Here is a 17821-nt window from a genome sequence, read left to right on the forward strand (position 1 = left end):
TTGGCATACCTCAACAAATCACTAGGTCCAAAGCATAAGCAATTGTCAACATCTAAGAAGAAAAGTCTAGCAATTTGGATGCCAACTGACCATTGGAGAGCATACCTACAACTCGAGGAGCTCCTGATCAAGACCGATCAAAGGAGCCTGACACACCTTTAGGACCATGGGCTAACAACGGCGTGGCAATTGAAGGCCATGGCAAAATTGCAAGGGCTGCAATGCAAGATCATCTAAAAAAGGGTAAGGAAAATGCAGTTGCGGATGCCCTCTCAAGGTGTGTGACTCCCCAGCCTGCTGAATTAGTGGCTATCTCCTCCTATGTACCCAAGTGGCTCACTGAAATCATGATGGGCTATAGTGCCGGCAATCATGCCCAACAAATGTTAGCTAAGCTCACTCTCGATGCATCGGCTATACCTCATTACTCTTTGCAGGATGGTATAATTTGATACAAGGGTGCATTTGGGTGGGGCGGAATCCGACAATACACCAAGCCATTCTATAGGCATTCCATGCTAGCACAGTTGGCAGCCATTCGAGCATATAGGTCACTTACAACATGGTATGTAAGATCTTCATCTGGTCTGGTATCAAGAAGGATGTGAAGGCCTTTGTGGATGCCTGTCAACTGTGCAAATAAGCGAAGCCAGAACATGTGCTACTCGGGCCTTTTGCAACCATTGCCGATTCTGGAGCAAGCATGGCAAATCATCTCGCTAGATATCATTGAAGGATTGTCGTGCTTTGCAAGCTACAACGTCATCTTAGCGATGGTCAACAAATTGACCATGTATGCTCATTTCATGCCATTATCCCATCCATTCACCGCTTGGCATGTCGCACATGCATACTTGACCAATGTTTACAAACTTCATTAATTACCACAAACTCTAAGTTCAGACCGGGATCGGATCTTCATGAGCGCACTTTGGAAGGAGCTATTCAAGCTAGTGGATACACAATTGGCCATGAGCTGATCCTATCACCAGCAAACAGATGACCAAATGGAACGGGTAAACCAATGCTTAGAGGCCTTTTTGCGCTGCTTTGTTCATGCATGTCCTTCAAAATTGCACTCATGGTTTGCATTAGCGGAATTTTGGGTATAACACTTCTCGCCATTCCACTCTAGGCTGCTCGCCCTTTAATGCTCTCTATGGGCATGGTCCTCGACACTTTGGTGTGCTTCACGGATTCGGTGTGCATCGACCCCAATATGAAGGAATGGACACATTAGAGGCAGCTGCACATCACCTTGCTTCATCAGCACCTTCAGCGAGCTGTGCAAAGGATGAAACATCTAGTGGATACTAGACGATTTGAGTGATCGTTTAATGTGGGCAATTGGGCATATTGCAAGCTACAACCGTATGTTCAATCTTCTCTTGCTGATTGTTCAAATCATAAGTTGGCTTTCCGGTATTTTGGTCTCTTCTCAATTTTGCAGATAATGGGTGCAGTGGCATATAAATTGCTGTTGTCGAAGTCCAATGGCATCAACCCCATCATCCATGTGTCTCAACTACATCAGGCGCTACCTCCATCGATGTCACATCCCAATTTCTAATCATGTCATTAAGCATAATTTAGCATCATAATCATCATATTTATTTGTTAAGCATGTTCGATTTTTTGCTTGTTAAGTCAAATGGTGGTTTGATTTTTGCATTGTGTTTTGAAAATTAACCGATGTTAGATTTTTCATTAATATAAGTCTCGCCTAAGTTTTTGGCCGAATCTAATTTAAAAATTGGGTTCATCTCGTTTCGTATATGGCAACCCAAAAATCCGTAGAATTTTTAGAGCTTTAGATCGCATTTTGGGTTATTAATAAAAGGGAGAGAAAGAAACTAGAATTTCAGTTGAACTTTTTCCTATCTCTCTAACATGTGGGACCCTTGGCCGGCCCCAATACCTCTCCCTCTCTTTGGGCTGCAGCAGCCCCACCCCCTCCCCTCTCCTCACTCACTCACTCTTTTGCTCTCCCTCTCCCAACCAGCCATAACAGCAAGGGCAAGAGCAGCGGCACCTCTACTCTCTCCCTCTCTCAAACCCTCTCACTCTCTACCTAAATCCCACCCCAAGAACACCAAATCCAGGTATGCATGTTATACCACCGCGTTCTCCACATTATTAGCTCTCTATCCACCCAAAAATCTCTTGCATGCATGTGGTTTTGGTTGATTCACAAATCATTTTCATCACCCCTTGTTGTTCTGAAATTTTTAGCAAGTTTGCTCTCTCTTCTCCAAGCCATTCCTTCGTTTCTTCCCCAAATCGACGGACGCAAGCTTTGGCAAAGATTTGGGTAAGTCTCCTCAATTATCCTTGTGAGAATGCACGTTTTGATTGGTTAGATTTTGAGTTTAGGAGCTGCAAAATCGAAGAACGTTGATGCATGCTCGTTCTTGAGAGGATATAACTAGAATGAAGGTTTAGATGAGTTTGAGCTAGTGTCTTATGGTTCCAGTGAGTGCATTAGGTCTAGAACCAGTGTATTAGAGCCTATGCATGCTTAGGTGGTTCAAGGTTTAACATGCAAATCGAATCGATCAAGAAATCATCACAAAAACGTAGTTACGGAAGGTATTGGAAGTTCCGGTTTACACTTGAGTTAACCCAAGTGATGGCCCTATATAAATCCAGAGTTTTTGACCAGAACAGAAGTCTGATCTAAATACCAGAACTTCTGATTAACTAGGATTGCTAATTGAGCATCCGTTTTTCGAGAAGTGCCAGATATTCTGACATGATCGGAAATTCTGATCTCCATACCGGAACTTCCGAATAAACATTTTGCTAACCAAGCGCCAATAATTCAAAAGGTTCAGAAGGTCCGATCGATCAGAAGTTTCGACTTCCAAGTCAGAAATTACGATGTAAGTCGGAAGTTCCGATGTTTAAACTGGAAGTTCCGATGTTACTTAGATCATAATTTCGTTGTTTCTTCGCGTGTTTTATACCTTGAACTTGTAGATGTGCTACTTCTTATATTGTTATGCATTTGGCATCATACATCTCTGCACCTCATTCATGATCATCACATTGCATGCGTTCTTCTCTAGGAAACGAAGGACCGGAGGGTAACGCGGGTGTGATCGAGGGCGATCCGGATTTTATTGCTGTGAATTGTGATCAAGCTGAGCACCAAGGCAAGCAACTAAGCATATTGCATCCTTTATTTAAATTGAATAGAGTCTCAATTGACAAAATTTTGCTTTATGTATGTTTACATATTTAGCGAGTCGATATCGGGTCATATGGGTAGAACCTATATTATTGCATTACCTCTATCTTGATCTGTTGATGATCCCTATTCCTTGTAACCTAGAATGATATTGTCGATGTCTAACTACAATAGTTAATCGAAATACTTAGTAATACTTAGATCTTCGGTAGAAGTCGAGCGATGGTGCGACTGTTGTTCGTGAGCTTAGAGCTTACTTACTATGATTCATATTTATAATTATGATGTCAGTTTTGAATGAGATGTGAGAATGAGACGAGTACGGATAGTGCTAGGGGTATTATTCACATTTATAATTATACTTTTTGTTGTAAAATGTGTAAATGGTTGAATGCTTAAGAACCTGTAATATAATGTTAATTATTCGCTCTTTTTTAAGCTTTGTTGTGATGTATATATTGGAAATACATGTGTTACAATCTTGGGTAAAAACACATGTCGTGACTATCAGAATGATATTATGATTAATCGTTGTAGTCTTAGATAATGATAACTTAATAATTAATTAGAATAGTATCAAAACGGTTTCTCACAATCAACCATAAGCGAAAGACATCTACCTGCACCTCTGGAAAATGATGTTCCACTGCCGGAACTTGAGCGTATCCTCTGCATCGCCGGGGATGCAAGGTGACCGAGCAAATGCTGATCAAGTGGATACAATAGCCCGAGACACTGGCAACATGGAGCGATTGTCCGAGCTGTGCCACCATTTTCCGGCGGCACCCACTTGGGGACAAGCCGGATTTGAAGGGGAGGAGGACGTCAGGGCGCCTACTACTCTGATGGCTGGAAGACATCGGGCGGTCTCTGAAGCTGTTGATGTCCGGCATGGGAACAAGAAGGCAGGAAGAGGAGATGGCGCCATTGCCGTGCACGCTGGGTCCAGGATACGAAGACCCACTACTCTATACCTGTCGTCCACTTGGTCCCAGTTAGTAGAAACCCAATGATGAACCTATATAACGGAAAGAGAGGGCGGCGCAGGAGGCATGATTGATCAGATGTCTTAGAATCTCCCCAGCACTTGCTTCTTCTACCGTCCTTCCTCCCTCGGAACCTTCTACCTCTCCTAACTATCAAATCCTTGGTGATTATATGGTCGTGAATGCGATAACTCGAGTTGGATCGTGACAAGGAACTAAGAAGAAACTTCGGCCCCTCGTTCGCCATGGATCGGATCTGGTCAATTCATCCATTTTCACGAGGAAGGAGAAAAGCTCGGACCGATAATTCATGGCCAGCAGTAGCAGGAGTTCGTTGCAGATTCTCCGTCGAGCTCAGTGCAGCATCTTCTTTCTTTCTAGTCAGACGACCACGTAGCCGTTCGATCATCGGGTCCATTCTTTTCTGTTACACGATTGGTTATGCCACGTCGGCGTTTGTTCGTTCGCGTCAAGCCACCAGCCAAATGTCAAAGGGAATACTTGCACCGGCGACTGACACGTGGATGGCTGCGTATCATGCTGTTGCACCGGCCTTTTTATCGGCATCCCCCGTCAATAATGGTGTGTGCTCATGTCACTGTAGTATGCGCTTTGCACATCAAACTTAGAAGTCAAAAATAAAGGATAAGTTAATCTATACTTCTATATCTATACTCTTATAAAATATACGAGCTGTGTCAGATCCGATTGATCTCCAACATTCATCCGAACTAATAAAAGGGTCAACGTGCAAAGTTGTTTCTCGTTACTCATTAAAAAAAAAAAATCAATCTCTTATTATTTATCTTCATACATAAACGTTTAATATTTTTCCTTCCATATATTTACCGTCAAGTTTCTTCAAAGGATACGCCGCCTCCCGTATTTCACCTACAACGTCGGATTTTTCAGAGGGTGCATCATCTCCCATATTTCGTCTACAATTCTGGCTTTCCGGAGAGGGTGCACCACTATCCACATGTCGTCTTCATAGTTGTCTACTACGAAGACCGCTTCCATCACACTATCTTTACACCAAGGTACTATGTGAGAATTATTTTTATCCCCTCACAAATCGGTGACTATCTTGATTCTCCTCACAGTGTTGCTACGGACGAACAACTCTGAACGACATTGTTCCCTCCACCATCATGTCCAGTTACTTGTCATTCTACTTCCTCCTGAAATTACATGATCATGTTATGAATTTTGTGTATTCAAATCTCTATTTTGTTATGTTATATTCTTTTACTTTTTCAGATTGTTATATCCTGGATTGATTCCACGTATGTGAAACACGTGTGTAATTGCTAGTTCCAAAAAAGGTTATTTTTATAACACTAATAATTTAGATTTTGAATTTTTTAAGTGATGTGAAATTCCCATGCAATAATGCATTGATTTTATTAATTTTTTCTGCGGATTGAGAGAGATGCCACTACAAAATTAATTTGCGACATTTGGAAAATGCTTTTTATATATAGGATTCCTTCGTGGGTTCTGGAATCATGTGTCAAGCTCATTCAACCCGCGTTTTCCAGAGCGCACCATTTATGGTGGCGTTTTATTGTTTTTCTTTGTATGATTAGCGGTTCTTTTTAGATAGAGGGAATGTGATCAAAATTCTTAGGATTTTGATAAATTTGAACTAAATCCTAAAACTTCTTGAAGTGCATGGACTTCATTCGAGGCCTGTGAATCAGTGAATGAGATGTTAATTTACAACATTCAGCACGTAATTTACTTTGCTGTATGGTGAATTATTCACACTTACCGAGTTTCTACTAGGAAGCGACTTGAACAATGTCTAATTGTCTATGGTGTATTTTAATTTTTCTTGCAATTACAAAAAAGTCGCACACATCACGGCACACTCAAGACACACGCAGGCACTCACACAAGTGAAAGGTGGGCACCCGAACATGGTAGATGAAGTCGTACTCAGAACTTCATCTAGGTTAGTTAATGCAATGTTAACTTATACCACCTCCATGTAATTAGCTCGGTGTACCATAAATTTATACGGCCTTTCTAGAAGAACTTAAGCATCTCGACCGAGCTATTGACCGAGCATCTCTGCGGAGTATATATAACTTTTTTCCGAAAGAAAAGGGTTTATATTAATTTAGAGAAATAGTACATCCTAAAACCCATAATTACAGAAAGAATCCTGAAACAAGAAAAAAAAAATATCTAGAACTTTCTTGCATCTTCTTCAGCTCTGACAATCTCCGCCGCTCTGCACGAGCCGAGACCGTGAAGCGAACCCCTCGCAATGAGACCGTTGACCAACTCCAAGCATCGGAAATGCCACAACATCCAGCACTCTAGAACCACCGCCGAAGCACATCTAAGCTGCTGAAAGCGAATCGGCTGTTACGTCGCTGGCTCAAGCACAAGAAGACTTGATCCTCCACGACCACCTGCAAAGAAGCCTACGGCCAGGAGCTACAACCCACCAAAGGGATGGCAATGATACCCGATCCCTTCACAGAAAAGGTCAACCCCACCAGCTGCGACTCGGTGCTCCAGCAAAAACAACACCTAACATACACATCGCACAACTAAATACATACCTCACACAGCTTTTGTCGAAGATGACGCCGCAGATGGCGGCATCACCGGAGATAGCTCGAAGTAACAAAAGATCGTATAACGCCAGCATGCATCAATAGCACCACCGGAAAGACAAACAACCCCACTAGATTTACCGACATATAAGCTACTTTCTAAGCTACAGACCAGCCGGGTTTCCATCTACAACTTCCCCACCTCCTCCGGTGCTGATGAGGCCGCCAAAGGAGGGGAGTCGACGGGATCCACACCAGATTAGGAGGTGGCCCCGCTGCCTCCTTGCTCTACTGTAGAAGGGGACGAGCATCTCCCTCAGGTCGAGCAGCGGAGTATATATCACTTTGATCGGCCATTGACCGGAATTCACATCAACATGATTCCAAACTTAATAAGGCAGATGCAAATGCACACATATATATACACACACCTCCACGCATCCGTGTACAAAGTTGCATAAGGCGTGTGCGCTTCTAAAGTCACCACGTAGCAATTCTTATCGCCAATGTTATCCTCCTCTCCGGCTTTGCTTACTTTCGACAATTATTCTCTCACCCCCAGCATTCTATCAGCAAAAATAGCATACTATCTAGAGTCAGATATTTCATCGATCTTTCGCGTCATGCATGAACCTATATATCTAGAGTGATTTTATATGTGTACTATCTCTTGCATGTTTTCCTAGAACGCTTTCAGCCAAAATTTTAAAACTTTAACCATTCTGTAAATAAAAAGTACTTACTTTTGGTTGAATATGAAAATCAACAGATCCATCATCAATCATATATACTCCATTGTCATTATTATAATTTTATTTACCTATGATAACGCATGCTTAATTAGAAAATGTAATGGTAAAACTTGTACACCAGATTCTTTAAGATGCCCTACACGACAGACAAATCACACATGAGGTAGTATTGATTATCACATATTAATATTTATTGTGCTCTATTTTGGCAACTCTTATTTTTTTTATCAATTAGTTTCACCCATACATTATAGAAATCGAATATAAACAATTGATTCTGATAGACTTTATTGATATTCACCATCTAGCTTATGTGTAATGCTAACGAATTCGCTGCATCTTTGTGGTTTAGGGACATTGTCACTAAAATTATTTTTTTTTGGCGATTTGCTTTTTGCCCCTCACGGAAATTGGTCACCTCATGAAAATTCCCTAGTCTGTTTGTGTTTAGAGGTAAAATAAAAAAGAGATTAGCTGTGAACATGTTAGTTAATTCGACTTAATAGCTACTCTCTCTCACACACACACTGGAGTTCATGTGGAAGGAAAACCGTGTCGAAGGTTATGCTAGAATATGCAAATGAGCCACATTTTTCTTTATGAGGTAATAGAATATGCTTCATAGCATACTGATGCCTAAAGTAGGAAAGTGCGCACATTCCCAAGGAAAAGAACATGGAATTTCAATGTATGCGAATGAATGAATTTTTCTGAACTTTTTGTTCATACCACCCCCAGTTATCTGCCTATTTCATGTTCTAATATCATCTATCTCCCTCCTTGAAAAACATTACACGCACCTTGAATCCATGCATGCTTATCTCCTTTATGTCATCTAGACGGATATATTGGACTAATGAATAGGATTAGTTAATTACTACGCTAGTTAGTTACTATTACCTTCATTCTTTTTTACTTGTTGTTTTGAACATGTATACAGTCTCTAATATATGCCTTTGACTATTACTTTTTCTAAAAATTTGTTATTGAATGTTATTGAAAATATAGTTATTTGGAAGTATTTTTGTAATGAAAAATCATTAATACTATTTTCATGTGAAAATCCTAATACTTTCATATATATTAGAGATCAAAATTTCTGAAGTTTGATTGCACGTATCCTAAACTACATCTATTTGAGAACTAAGGGAGTATTAGAATCTAACCAAAATGGCAGAACTAATATGTTGTAACAATATATTATGTGTGCTGATCATTGGAAGGTGTCATCTTATAAATTTTCATCAAGAATGGATGGAGATATATATAGTACAATAGGTCGTGCAATGCATGATAATAATTCAAACATTTTGTGGCTTGTTATTTTTGTTTGACGTTTTAGTCTTGGGCTTGAATTATGTAACGAGATACTCAGGCCGCATGATCACAAGGGGTAGAGTTTGGAACATGCTTCTATTAAAAACATATTATGTGAGCCAAATTATCTATACAAATCAATATGACTGCACGCCTTCTTAAGTGCGACTACACGCTTTTGTGGAACGAACCATATTTGCAATGCACATGTCCACGAAGCATGCGCATAAGACTATCTCTAAAGGATTCTCGTCAGAGATCAAAATCTCTTTATAAAAGAATTTTCGTTCTCTTCAGTGTTTTAACGGTTTCACTTCACGGTTTCTATCATGAAAAGATTCCTAATATCATTCCTTTCAGAACAGTATTCTCTCTTATTTTCCTTCACGAACTCCTTCGAAAGGAAACTGTTGGAGATGAAAGAAATAAAGGAAATAAGAACAGAGAGAGAAATTATGAAAAAAATAAAATGAAGGAAATATGGTTAAAGATGGTTTAAAGGAGCGATCGAGAAGCAAATAATATAATTGCGCCTTCTGCCTACAAATATGTAATAAAAGTATGATAGATCCAAAGTGGCCGAAAGCTAAACAAAGAGGGCCATTACATCCCCATTTGCCAGTCAATTCTTTCCTTTCGTTCTTAGGAATTCAATCAACTCGATCAATCAAACTGAAAGTTTATGATTACACGCTCTTGCTTCTTCTAGGTAGTATAGCTGCTAGCTAAGAGCTATATAGGTACGGGTAATTTTACACCTACAAAAAGTTTTTCAAAAAAAAATCTACTTACATGCTGACGTGGGTAACAACAACCGTGCTTGCTGATTTGAAGTTAGCAATTGAAAGGTTTCACGTGGGAGGATTTTTGTAAAACTTTTTTATTATAGGTGTAGCTTTACTCATAGTTAGGTAGAGAGCAGCTCGTACAAGCTTTAAGCTTTTTTAGCTAGTACAAGCTAAGTGACCATCGAATATTAAGAGTATAATGGTGTGGTCAGTGAAAGTTTCAAGCATGCATGTAAAACACACTATCAACTGTAACAATTGCGACTTGCTGCATGAAATACATGGGGCAAAGCTAGGAGAAAGACACGATTTGATTCACTCGCTTTAAATCATGTTTTTTTAAGCACCGGATCCTCTTATCTAGGGTCTTCTTTGGAGATCTTTTAATGGAGTGCAAACCGGGGTTTGAACTCCGGACCGATGAAGACGCACCCTTATGTCTTACCGGTGTGCGCTCGTTTGCAAGGCCGTTCAAAAACAATTGCTTGTTTTAAATATGTGCATGCAGAATTTATAAATATTTATGCTGGGCATATGAAAATAGTATAATGTGTGCAAGTCTATTTTGAAAATAGTTTTTTAACACTATGGTCTATTAGGTTAGGTAAATATATTACACAAGAAGTTATACTGATGTTCAAGGTTATGTTCCAATGACCGTGTCAGTGTTCGAAACATCGTATTTGTGACTAGAGAGATTAGTTAGCATTTGGTGCATGTCTAAAAAAATATCTCGTATCAAATAGTAAAGCAATGCAACTTTTACTTGTGTGCCATCGGCTTATCACAATTCGACACAACGTACGTACTTATCCTCAGAAGCTAGTATTATTTTTGGTTGATAGACTTGTTTATATGTTGGATTTGATTCTCCTGTGGAAAACTATTAAAGAAGTGATGAAGTTCAGAATCGACTAATGGCATGAACTAGAATAGCATTCCATAATTAGGTCCAGAAAAGAACCAAGTCGGTTCTAAACAATGGCAATATAGGAGGAAAGGATGAGACTTAATACGTGGCAAGGGTCACTTTACATTCAACCAAATATTCCCCCAGATCATCTTGCAGAAGATATACACAAGTTTTTTTTTAAGAAGAAGATTTTTGCTAGGAAAAAGGAGAAGAAATCATGGTGTTATTTCTAGGAAGGATCCAGGGTATATTCAAAGTTTGAAAACCTTTTGCAGTGCAATAAGATACAGTGGGCTCCTTCGAAATTGAAGTGAGTCACACGATTATGAGATGTCGACGCTACTGAAAAAAATTCTTATCTCTCATGGTTTTTTTTTTTTTTTTGATACGTGTAAAAAAATATCTTCCACAGTATCAATTGGAAACCATGTGATAAAAGTTATACGGCTAGAACATGAGAGATAGCAAGTATACGTATCTCCCATATAGCAAGTATATATCTCCCACGGTTCCAAGCAGCAACGTGAGGGATAATATCACACATGGTTCTAATCACAAACTGTCAGGAATAATATTTTCATAATTAATATTTGTACTTTAAAGTTTGCAACTAATCTTTGGAAATTCATAATTTTTTCATACGGACTCGTATGATGATATTTTTTATATGAAAATTGTAGCTCTTGATAAGATGTATAACTTTATAGTTAACAATTTTGTATTTGAAATCATCTAGGAATCTAAATCTGGGCCAACTTTATAGTTAACAATGTTGTATGTATGAAACATCGAAGCTCTTCTCTGACTTTATTATGGGCCAACTCAGTTCTGAGTTCAATGAAACCTGAAATGATACAAATATATTGGTTAGATAAAAATATTACCTCTAATAGTAGTAATTACATGGTGAAATGATAATATATATAATAATTAAGGTGGCCTATAATGGAGCCATGAAAAATAAGTGTCGATTTTCTTGTTTGTAGTGAGATATTCAAAAATTCATAATATATTTACATAAAATCGTAAGAAAAAACTTTATAAAGTTGTAGATCTTGATGAAATCTATAATTTTGTAGTTGACAATATTTTTATTTAAGATCATCTAAATATCCAAATAATTATCGAAAGATTCGGACAACAAAGATCAAAAGGAATACATATCCCATCATAGTTAGCAATATATGTTAGGTGAGTTTGTTAGGTGGATTTGCGCAGAGTCAAAAGAAGTCACAGGTTCTAAGTCTTTAGAATCGCATGACTGCATGAGCGCGAAAAATTGCCTGACTTGATGAGTTGCGATGTGGGACCATGTAGATAGCCGAGGGCGAGCTTCCTAACTAATCTTTTCGCAATATTTTGACGTCAAAATATTGATTGTTTTTTAAATAGCATCTCTGCTGAAACCATCTTAGATAAGTATTATGCCAAACGGGTCAAAAACCATCTGGTTTAATCACTCGATTATCACTTACCCATAATTTTTAATGACTCGAAAACTGTCTGAGACGATGTTTTCCAAGCGGTCCGATATATGAGGTTTTCCAAGCGGTCTGAGATAAGCGTCTATGTACTATCAGGAAACAAAATGCTTACTATAATAAAATGTTGGACATTATGCCTCTCACTAAAATTAAGAAAAAAATGTTCTGACACGTTAAGAAATCAAGTTAAAATGTGTCTTGATTTTCTTATAATGAGTGATTGATATTGTCATTTATTTGGTTTGATAATCTTGGATTTTGCATGAGCTTCGATGTGATTTGAATTGATTTTAGATTTCATTTGAGCATAATGATTATGGACTAATTAGAATTAGAGTTGGAGATATGTGTTTGCTTGTCTCATAGTGTGCAGGTGATGGATGTAATTTGGCGGTCGACAACAGGATGATCGGGGCCAAGCGGAGTGCTTGGTGCCAAACGATCAAGGAGGCCGGGTGGAGTCAAGGGTGATCCTAACTGAATACGTGGAGGTCAAGCAAATCATTTAAGGCGAATGGAGATGGCGTGTTGACAAAGTCAAGCAAAGGAAATACCGGTGCAAATGACAAGGCGGCCCGAGGGATCGGAAGCGGGAGAGACTTGCCGGCAGTCAGGATCGCATGACGGAGTACACGCGTCGACATTGAAGCGCTTGCTTAAGGTGTAAGCAAGGCGGTGAGTCACGCTTTGAGAAGCGTGCAGGTGGTTTCGCGATTTGGCCTCAAAACCGTGGGAGGAGTGGAGGAGTATGTGGTGGGAGGACTGGAGGAGTATGTGGCACCATCGCAAAGCTTGCGTCGAGGCGAAGCTAAGTCTTGAAGGCGCCACGGCTGTCCAATGAATGAAGAAAAAAATGGACCAAAATATCCTCGGTGATAGGTAGGAGTGCACTACAAGAGAGATGTATTTTGGGAGAAAACTAGGAAACTTAAGGACCAAGTTTCCTAGACCTATAAATAGAGAAGTAGAGCTAGAGAGAACTTTGAACCAGCCACTTGAGCCCCCTTGTGCCACTCATTTGAGAACCTTAGAGCTAGATTTTTAGAGGAGAGAAGGATGAGTGCTTAGCCTATGTAATAGGTGAGAGTTTTGAGAGATAAATCTTTGTAATCCGTCTAAAATAGGGCTGACCTCTTTGAGCAATTAAGTTTATGTTTTTACATATGCTTGAATTCCCCTCTTTCTAGTTTCCCTCTATTGGTTCACTTGCAAGTTTGTAAGTTTTTCGATTTTCGGTTTTGGTTTTTGGGCTGAAACTTCAGCACCTTGTGAAATCATTCTTCTTGTTGCTAGAGGTATAAAAACTCATATACGAGTGTATTCTCATGGGTCTTGAGTACCCTTACCTCTAGATCATCAATTTGTAGAGGTTTCTTGCCCGGTGATCTTTTTCTTTGAGCTGCAATATTTCACCTTTGCAGGGTTATTTTTCTTGATGCTAGTAGCTTAAATACTCACATACTCATTTATTTGAGCGGGTCTTGAGTCCCCTTGCCACTAGATTATCATCTTGGAGGACAACCTTGTTCGGTATCCATCTTCTCTAGTTTCTTAGAAAATTGCGAGTTTTTTTCACAAAGACACATGGAATAGTCTTAAATAGAACATATAGTTCATATTCCATCCGTGATGTCATGTTGCCATACAACTAATCATATTGCTTTTTCTCTCTGATTCTTTTGCTTCCACTTGAGAGTTTTAAGGTGCGTTAGGTGAGAAATAGAAAAAGACTATCTATTTCGAAAAAAAATTATTGAGACGTCTATTCACCCCCCCTCTAATCACCATTCTTGATCCTACACACGTGCACCGTACCTATATTCATTGGAGAAGAAAACAAGATGGTGCTGTTTTGTGTCCTCTCCTTGGTTACAAAGGCGACCGGAACCGTAGGCGGGCTCCTCTGCTTGGAAAACACACAGTTCCTTTCCTTCCAAATTGCCTAATGAAGTGACTACCGCCATATGTGTCCTCTTTGCAAAAAAAAAAAAGAAAAAGAAAAAGAAAAGGAGGAAGATACAGCCATATCCTTTTACATTTACATGACCATATATTAATTCTTCCATCAAGAACCAGAACACAAGTTGAACATGTATGCTGTTGTAGCTTGGTCAGTACGTGACTCCTTGTAACACATTGTCCGGTCCATCATCCAGGATTCCAGGTGCTATGTACACATCCAGGCCTGGAACCGTTTGTGCTTGTAATCTACGCCATGCATGCGTGCGTGCAATCTGACACCTGCAACATCGTCGATACTTATCGCCTCATGACTCACCGATGGAACATATGGCATATCTATGTTCATGCTACGTGTGCCAGACTTTTGCGCGTCGATGGTAATTCGTTCCTAGCTCACAGCAGAGATAGAATCAGGAGGCAGTCAAAACTTATCGCCCTTGCGAATATGGATATTATTCTTCAGTGACAGATCGATCTTGACGGGTAGAAAGATGCATGGATCATATCTAATTCATATACCGGCCGTGGCTTCGTTTTCTTCAGTTTATGTGCGTCTGAAGGGAGCATTCCAGCCCACAGACTCGATCTCTAAAACAGGAGAATTGGTTCATGACCACGAGCTATCTACCTAGTTTTCACACCTTTCAGCCAATAAAAATTGTGCATTCGGTTTTCCCCCCTTAATTTGATTTAGAGTCTCTTTGAATGCATGAATCAAAAAACACAAGAAAAAGAGATTTTCTAGTTGCCAATCGCATGAGATTATGCTTATCTCTCAGTCGAATTTTTTTATGTTGTAATATGCATTATTGTATGTTGCAATAGTTCTTCATCTTTTTTATCTGTTGCAATATGTATTAATGTATGTTGCAATAGGTATTTTTGAATGTTACAGTAGTTTTTTCTTATTTGTTGCAACTGTTATTTATGTTTGTTGCAGTTTCTTCGTCTTTGTTGCAACGTTAGAGAAACAGATATATATTGTTATATGTTGCAACAAGTGTTTTTGTTTGTTGCAGTAGTTCTTCACAGATGTTGAGTGGTTAAGAAAAAATGTTGAGACAAAGCAAAAATCTAAGTCACCTTAGAAGGAGACATAGCCATAGAAAAAAAATGCAGGAATGTAATAGGAATTTCAAAGCGGATAGCTGCAAACACATGACATACTGGAATGCCCTTATTATGGATGCAACGCATGAAAAACACAATAATTTGGAGGGAGAGAAGAACACCACAGATGAATTTTTCCATAAGGTTGAATTCATGTTAGAATCCTCCAAAAAAATTATATGAATTATAGAATTTCAGTATGTTTCAATGGGCTAATGGAAGATTATTTCCTATAGGATTCGATTCATTTGAATCTTTCATTTCCTTTGCTCCATAGAGGCCTTAAATTGGACATACTTATTTTTCAGATATATATTTAGATCGAATATATGCATATGATTTGTATGTATTTATGTTGTGAAAAAATTTCATGTTACTATATTTAAAAAGGCGCGTTGTCGTAGAAATTGGTGGCATAATGGGTGGGCAAGGATGCCTTACTCGTCTCTCTCTCTCTTTTTGAGAAACATCATCTGCTTGACCTGTCACTGCAGCAGCGTCTTACATGGACCCAGCCAGCGTGATTGAGGGCCAAATGGCCTTTCCGTGAAAACTTGAGGACAAAAATCGATCTTGATACGCTGCTAAGTTTTCACCGAAATTCATTTAAATCTATGTTGATTCGCTGCTGAGTTTTCACCGAAAATAATTTAAATCGATCTTGATACGCTGCTGAGTTTTCACCGAAATTCATTTAAATTTTGCCCAGTCCGGTAGGTCGGGAAGGAGGATAATCGTCAACAATTCTATGGCCTACTAACGTACTAGCCCCAACTAATCGATCAACGGTCCACTATGCTCCTGGTAGAACAGTATCTTCCTTCTTTGTAAGATCGAGAATCACGATCGAAGAGGGTGAATAGATATTTCAATAAATTTCTTTCAAAATTTATAATCTTTTCTTATTTTCACCTAACACGTCTTAAAATTCAAGCGGAAGCAAAATAGAGAGAAAGCTCAAAAGAAAGGTGAAAGGATCGAATAGCCCAAGAGGGGGGTGAATTGAGATATTAAATAAAATTTTACCGCTTGACCAAATAAAACTTAAAAGAAATACAACTAAGGAATTTAACTAACACAAGATAACTAACCAAGCAAAAATTAACCAAGAGAGATAATTCTTAAAAAGAACTTGCAATAATAACAAAGCTCAAAATAAGATGCAAGAAAGTAAATAGTTGGAGAAGACAACATCGATTTTTTTTCCGAGGTTTCGAGAAGTTGGCACTTCCCCCTAGTCATCGTTGGAGCATCCACCAAGGATGTCGCTCCCCCTTGAGTTACCAAGGCTCAAGTGCTCCCTCTTGATTACCCCTTCTCCATCTCCGGATTGGCGAGTATCAAACCAAGTACACCTTCTTTTCCCGAGGCTCCCACAATTCCTCCAAGAGCTCACCGAGAAGTCCTTCTATTAACAAGACCGTCTAGGTGTTGCCAACCACCAAGAGTAACAAGCCTCAAGCTTCACTTGACAAAGACTAAGCCTAGACAACAGCTAGATGCACACTTATTACTCTTCAAGCACTCAAGAAAGTCCTTAATCCTCAACTAAAAACTTAGAATTGACACAAGTGCTCTCTCTCTTGCTTCTAAATGACACACCAAGTGTATGAGCTGCTACAGGGTCGCAAGAGCTAGAGAGTTGTCCAAATGGGTGGGTATTTATAGACTAAGGATCGAAAATTAGCCGTTGCCTAACAACCCAAAAATTTTTCTTAACGCCGGAAGGTCCGGTGTGAATAACACGCTTCACACCGGAATATCCGGTGCTAATACATCTGACAAAATAGCCGTTAACTGTTCCATTAGCCGTTAAAACTCCGGTGATTAATCCTGGCCTACAGCGGATCATCTGGTGCATTGAAGTGGGCTAGATGATAGTTTACAACCTCTCTGTAAAAATTCATCCGGTGATCATATTTTGCTACGCCGGACTATCCGGTGTGTAGAATTAGTTCTGGATTTCATGGCTTTCTATTTATCCGGTGATTCCGTCTATCGAATGCCGGACTATCCAGCGTGGTCTTCAACAATTTTTCAAGTCAGAACTCTTAGGAATTTACTCCGGCGAACTCACTCTGACATCAGAGGATCATTCGGTAAACTGAAATTTCGCTGATTTTATCTATTTCAAAGCAATTTTGAGTTCTACCTTCGAGATTCGGAACCAATGATTTTCTGAGGTTAACTTAGTAATGGAAAGTCACAAGTGTGCATCGACTATGTCTAGACTCTCCCAAGTCAAGCTACAACTCTTAACCCCTCTTTATAGTACAGTCAAAAGACTAAGAATAAAAAGAACCTATACTACTCTAAGTGTCCTTCATCTCCTTGTGACACTTAGATCTAGAAGATCCTTATCCTTCACATTTCGGTCCTTTGATCATCACATAACTCTTTTAATGGGCAAGAGTGTAAGGTCACCATTGATAATTAAGTCTTTTTTGTTTCTTAAAAGCTGAAATGTTAGTCACAATGATATGGTTGTCATTAATCACCGAAATCCTTACCTTTTTCTTAGGGGCCTAGATGCTACAAAAGGTATCGAGGCAACATGACTTTATGGATGGAATATAAACTCTATGTTTCATTTAAGACCATTCTATATGTCTTATTACTCGAAAACTCGCAACTTGTAAAGAAATTAAAGAAAATGATAACCAGGCAAAGAAACACTCTAGATTGATGATCTAGAGGCAAGTGAACTCGAGATTCTCTTATATATATGAGTGTGTGAATTTTATACTTC

The sequence above is a fragment of the Phragmites australis genome, chromosome 16 (genome assembly GCF_958298935.1).
Source record: "Phragmites australis chromosome 16, lpPhrAust1.1, whole genome shotgun sequence".
Classification (NCBI taxonomy): Eukaryota; Viridiplantae; Streptophyta; class Magnoliopsida; order Poales; family Poaceae; genus Phragmites; species Phragmites australis.